Source organism: Capsicum annuum, unplaced genomic scaffold (genome assembly GCF_002878395.1).
Source record: "Capsicum annuum cultivar UCD-10X-F1 unplaced genomic scaffold, UCD10Xv1.1 ctg78519, whole genome shotgun sequence".
Classification (NCBI taxonomy): domain Eukaryota; kingdom Viridiplantae; phylum Streptophyta; class Magnoliopsida; order Solanales; family Solanaceae; genus Capsicum; species Capsicum annuum.
In genome coordinates, this window is record NW_025889014.1 from 25,051 (window position 1) to 31,487 (window position 6,437).

Here is a 6,437-nt window from a genome sequence, read left to right on the forward strand (position 1 = left end):
CTGGTGACCCTGTAGACCTGATTACGGGCACTTCCTAATCTTGTGGCCTGGATTATGACAATCGAAAAAACATCGCTACCAGCTCTACAGGTACCCTTGTGATTTTTACCACAAGTATGACACAGGGGATTAGTTCGAGTACTGTTGACACTACCCTGATACTTAGAGCCTGGTGCTCGATCTCTATTGCCGTCTCTAAATTTCAGCACTGGGGTACTGGCGGAGGAAGGAGCTGGAACTACTAGCTTAGGACGAAACTGCGAATGGTTTCCTTTTTCTGATTTGGGTTGAGCAAAACTGAAACTGCCTGATATTGCTCTCTTATTCTGCCTCTCCCTAGTCCTAATCTTCTGCTCCTCTATTTTTTGAGCATAGGTCATAATCCTGGATAAAGTCATATCACTGTTCAGCATCACAGACCTACACTCATTTACCACGCTATCATTCACCCCTGACACGAACTTGCTCATCTTAGCCCTATTGTCTACAACCACAAGAGGGGCATATCTGGCTAGCTGAGTAAATCTGACAGAATACTCTTTAACCATCATATTTCTCTGCTTGAGGTTGATGAACTCCAGAACTTTTGCCTCCCTCAACTCTTGGGGAAAGAATCTGTCTAAGAAAGTCGTGACAAATTCTTTCCACTCTATAGGACCTGCATCCTCTAACCTCTCAAACTTCCACTGTTTACTCTAAGTGTGAGCAACATCCTGTAACTGGTAGGCGGCTAACTCGGCACTCTAATAAGAAGTAAGTCCCATGATGTCTATGACCTTCTGGACTTGGTCAATGAATTCCTAAGGGTCTTCGTTAGACTTAGACCCGAAGAAAGATGGAGGGTTCATTCGGGTGAAGTCCCGAATCCTAGATGTGGCTGAGTTGACCACTGGATTGGCTGGAATAACTGGTGGCCGTTCATTTTGGATAGTCACAGATTGAGCAAGTGTGGTGAATGCGTCTCTAAACTCCGCATGAGAAACATGTTTTCCCAAAGGATCTTCGAGCTGAGGAGCTGGTTGGTTTCTTATCTTTGGAGGCATATTCTGAAATAAGAGAAGAACGGATTAGACTGAGAGTTTAACTTGAGATTATGCTCACTAGCACAACATGAAACTGAAATAAGGGAAACTGTTCCTGAAACAGCTCATAGCCTCTTGCATATAAATATGGCGTACAACACACCCATGCATAAGTGTAACACCCCGCATTTCGGACGAGAACAAAAATTGTCATTTCCGTCACGTAAAGGTTCTAAAAGCCATAAATCTAATGCAAGTTTAGTGTGTTAATAAATTATGTAGTGTGGAAACCTATTTGAGCATGAATTGAGATCATAGAGGTCCCCAAGCTCAAGGACAAGTTGAAAATTTTCCTATTGTTCGAATTTTAGTGAGCGTTGAAACTTAGGTCAACTTCAATCGACCATTACTCTTTGGATAATTTTCAATGAACCAATATCCCCAAAGTCATTCCCACAGTACTAATTTCTCAAACACAGAATGATTCCTATCTAAACTCCCACTTAGCAAGAGTAACTTCTTTAAAAGAAAAAAATTTCAGATTCTCAAAGGCGTCTTCCTCCCTCATGTTCTATTCGTCCCCCTTGATGATTGTTCTTGTAAGGAATAAATCTTCAAGGTTGGGCAGTCTCACTATTGTTGATAGTGAATTGGATGTCAGAGGAAAGTCGCACAATACCAATGTTTTCAAATTGGAAGGGAAGTGAAAATCCCATGACCAATTTGTCGTTGAAGAGGGCCCACTGTCATTTGCATTTGAACTTTCAAAATCTGCTCTGAGGTAATCTAGTTCAGTTAGGGAATCCAATTTCAGGAACCAATATCGCTTTGTTAAATAATCCCATGATTCCTTAAGATCAAATACAAGCCTTTGAAGATTGGGAAACCTTTTGAAAATATCCTCTGTTTCTTTCGAATAGGAAAGCACGAGGGTCTCTAGTTCTCTCAGGTTCTCTAACTTTGAGTCCTCTGCTATCAGTATTGGATCATCCGTATCCAAATCAAAGAAAGAACCAGCATTCATGAACAACCCTCTCAACTTTACAAGATCCCAAATTCTCGGTAATAGTACCAAGGTTGATCCTCCATTATCAATAAACAGGGTTTCTAGATTCCATAGGTTTGAGAAAGATGAAGGCAGAGATTTAACTTCTGTCCCAATAAATAAGAACCTCAAATGATTCAACATGCCTATTTTATTCAGCAATGAATCTTTCACCATCATAAAAGAGCTTTTTAGGACCAACACTCTAAGAAGCCTCAAGTCTCTTAGGTGGCATGCATCAGAAAGACGATCTTCCATCTCGTCTCCAGTCATCAACAAAGAATTTAGGTGTTTAGCAGAATGCCTACTCACTTTTGAACTGAGGCTCAAACTGCTCTGTATTACAACAAATGTTTACCACGCATGGCATTAAATCTGAAGAAGATGGATCACTTGAACTTATCAGGCCAAACAACTTTTCCTCTCTTGCTTTTATCAAACAAAAGTCGTGCACAAGATCATGAATTTGGCAAGTCGGGATCTTACCTATCTCATTGAAAGCAATTACCAAGCTACTGGAAATTAAATTATCCAAATAAAGTTCCATCATTTCTTCCACACTCATCATCTCTGTCTGTTCTACAAGCCCTTCAGCACACCAATACATTTTCAACGAAACTATAGCCATTGTTGTGTCCTTCGGATAACTTGCAAGGTATAGAAAACACGGCCTCAGTTGAAGAGGTAAATGGTCATAACTTAATTCTATAACCTTCATCACTCCCTCTGCACTGTTCAATATAAAGGAATTCAAATTATTTCGAACTTCAAGCCACAGAGACTTTGTCTTTTCCCTCGCTGCAGTGACTCCAGCAATCAGATCAGCAACCAAAGGAAGTCCCTTACAATTTTTGGCTATTTCTTTTCCAGCATCCAATAGTTCATCAGGAAAACTCTGTTCTCCAAATGCCCATTTCTCTAATAACTCCCAACTTTCTTCTGGACTTAGCAATCGAAGGTTAAGAGGATCAGTGTTACACTTTCCATGAAAAGCCACTTCCTTTTGTCGAGTAGTTAAAATAATTCTACTTCCTTTCTCAACTTCAGGGAAAGGTCTTGTTAAATCATCCCATGTAGCAGTATCCCTCACGTCATCTAACACAATAAGATACCTCTTTCCATACAATTGTTTCCTCAGCTTATCGGCAACATCAATATCTTTGCTGGACTTTAAATCCGAGCCAGTAACTTGATTGAAAAGTTTCACCAGCAACTTCTTCTCTTCATATTATCGGTCGACTGTGCATCATGCACGAATGTCGAAATGACTACAAACTGATTCATCATTGTATACTTTGTACGCCAAAGTAGTTTTGCCTGAACCCGGCATACCAGTGATTGAAATGACATCTAGATCTTTCGGTCCACTCGTAAGCTTACTAATTAACCAGTTTGTCTCCTCCTTAAAACCTACAATTATTTTACCACCCGTCAATGACTTCTTGGGAGAGTTTACAACAAGGCGACTCCTGTTCTTGAGAATCTTCTCAAGTAAATTGGAGACTTCTTCTCTGATAAGACTGATCATTTTTATGGAGATGGGAAGTGAGAAAATAAGATGTAAGAGACCATTATCTCTTACGATAATTGAATCAATGACATCTTTAGCCACATATGCCACATCTAAAAAATGTGCCCATAGATCTTTATACGATCCTTGCCCAACATTCCCGAAGAACGATCTTATGAATTCTAGGTATTCCTTCACCAGCCCAATTTCTTCCTTTATCAATACAATTGAATAAGCATTGGAATCTGGAAAATCTTTTAAGTGTATGTGAAGCAGATGCATGAAGAGCAGTCCATCATTCATGGGGAAGCAATATTGATATGAGTCCGGGGCTTTCAGATAAACATATTTGAGATCTTTCTTGAGGAGTTCAATATTTTTCAGCAAGTCTAGAGTCGCACAACTTGTTTCATCGATACTCTCTTCATACCTTGATTTTTCTTCTAAGCCATGAACGAGAGTTGATACCTCCTTGATAAGTACTCCAACACGTCCCAAAAGATCAAATAATTTTTCATGATGAACAAAGTCCTTGGGCATATCCGTAAGAATAATTAATAGGAACTCTATCATGATATGAATATTTAGAGCCCCTGAAGTGCTTGCGGTAATAACAGTTACCATGTGCTCTTGTAGATGAATCAGATATTCTCCAAGGTTGTCTGGAGAGGTTTCTAGGAGGTGCTTGATGAAGCGTCTAACTTCAGCTGATGGTGAAGCTTTCAAATTTGTATAACATATGTGCATCACCTCCAATTCAATTGGAATAATCTTTGAGTAGATGTGCTAGCTTGAAAAGTCGAGAGTCTTCATCAGTCTGATCATCCTCGTCTAGCTCGGAGGGTTGAGAGCCTCCATCAGTCTGATCATCCTTGTCTATCTCAGACTTTTGCGAGTCTCCATCAGTTTGATCATCCTCATCTAGCTTGGAGGGTTGAGAGTCTCCATCAGTTTGATCATCCTCATCTAGCTTGGAGGGTTGAGAGTCTCCATCAGTCTGATCATCCTCATCTAGCTCGGAGGGTTGAGAGTCTCCATCAGTCTGATCATCCTCATCCAGCTCGAAGGGTTGAGAGTCTCCATCAGTCTGATCATCCTCATCTAGCTCGGAGGGTTGAGAGTCTCCATCAGTATGATCATCCTCGTCTAACTCGGAAAGTTGCGAGTCTCCATCAGTCTGATCATCCTCGTCTAACTCGTACTGTTTGAGTCTCCATCAGTCTGATCATCCTTGTCTAGCTCAGAGGGTTGAGAGTCTCCATTAGTCTGATCATCCTCATCCATCTCGGAGGGTTGAGAGTCTCCATCAGTCTGATCATCCTCATCTAGCTCGGAGGGTTGAGAGTCTCCATCAGTATGATCATCCTCGTCTAGCTCGGAAAATCAGTCTGATCATCCTCATCTAGCTCGTACTGTTGTGAGTCTCCATCATTCTGATCATCCTTGTCTAGCTCGGAGTGTTGGGAGTCCTGATCAATCTGGTCCTTCCAAAGGAAGTTTCCTACACTCTCGGCCATCAGTTGAAACTGAGGTAAGACATTCTCAATAATCTCATGCTTATTACAACCATTCACTATCAACCCATGGAAATCTCCTATATTGGCACAAACGTTCTGAAGAATCCCATATTTAGTCACTAACGGATAAATATTTTCAGCACGATACTTGGCTAGATGATGGAGATTCAAGAGAAGGAAGTTCAATTGTTCCTCCATCATGGTGCCATCTGATTTAGAACGATGATGTGAGCTTATACAGTCATCCATATTATCAGCAAGACTAGGAAGGACATGATGCACGTTATATTTACACCTGATGGTGTTGTCAACATCATCCAAAATTGTCCGAAGCAGATTCTCAACCTCTTGTATTTTCCCAGTCACTATATCTTCAAACTGATCAAAATCAGAATAAGAAAGCTGGACATATGTACAAATAAATGTCAGCTTTAATTTCAGCTTTTCAATAAGATCCACATCAACAGCTTTTTGATCCTCTTCATTCTTTAACCTCTCCATGAAATCCAAAACATTGACAACTTCCTCACGAAGAGCAGAAAATGATACCTGCAAAAAGACCAAATGTTATACTCCTATCAAATTTTCAAAGACACAGCACTTAATATAGCTATATATTAATCATGACATACCAATGAGTTGTTTGCTTCCTCTTCCTTTCTCACTTGTTCATTTTCTTTTACTCTTTCATTGGTTGTAATTTTCACTAGTCAGTGAAAAAGTAAAATTTCCTTTCAAGTTCTCTGGCACAAAGAGTACCTACATAAAAACTTATCAGGAGAAAATGAATACAGGAAACTGCAGAAAAATCATAAAAGGAAACTATTTTGCAGATATAGAATTTACTTGTTGTCGAGTTGATTGCATTAAATTTTGGATTACTTTTTTCTACCAGTTTCACACGAAAGTATTTCATCCTGTAGTACTTACTAGCTTTTATATTTTCAGAAGAGGAAAAAAAAAATGGAACGAAGTTAATCATATTAAGTTCTTTCTAAATATTGATCAAGGTCAAAACATCAAATACATATAGAGAACAACAAAAAGACGAGCTAGATCTATTTAGAATTCCAAGATTATTAAAATACAATTCATTGACATCTCAAATCTTCTGCTTACTTTTAACAAATCTTAATGGATCAAAACTGATACGAGAAAGACAACGGAAGCACGAAAACACACTCCAAATCAGTCCACTAATCTTAAGGATCCGTGGACCTTTTTGGAGACCACTCTCGGATTCACTACAACCACAATAATACGAGATAACAATGGTGTATTTGACACCAAAACAGCCACCACAAACTAACAAAGAGAGTATCAAGATAACAAGATGAAGAACA

General features: G+C 39.4%; 1 pseudogene; it reads right to left on the reverse strand.

The window, feature by feature from the left end:
* Positions 1-1,493: 1,493 nt before the first annotated feature.
* LOC107874535 lies at positions 1,494-5,661 on the reverse strand (annotated as a pseudogene).
* Between the last annotated feature and the right edge of the window lie 776 nt (positions 5,662-6,437).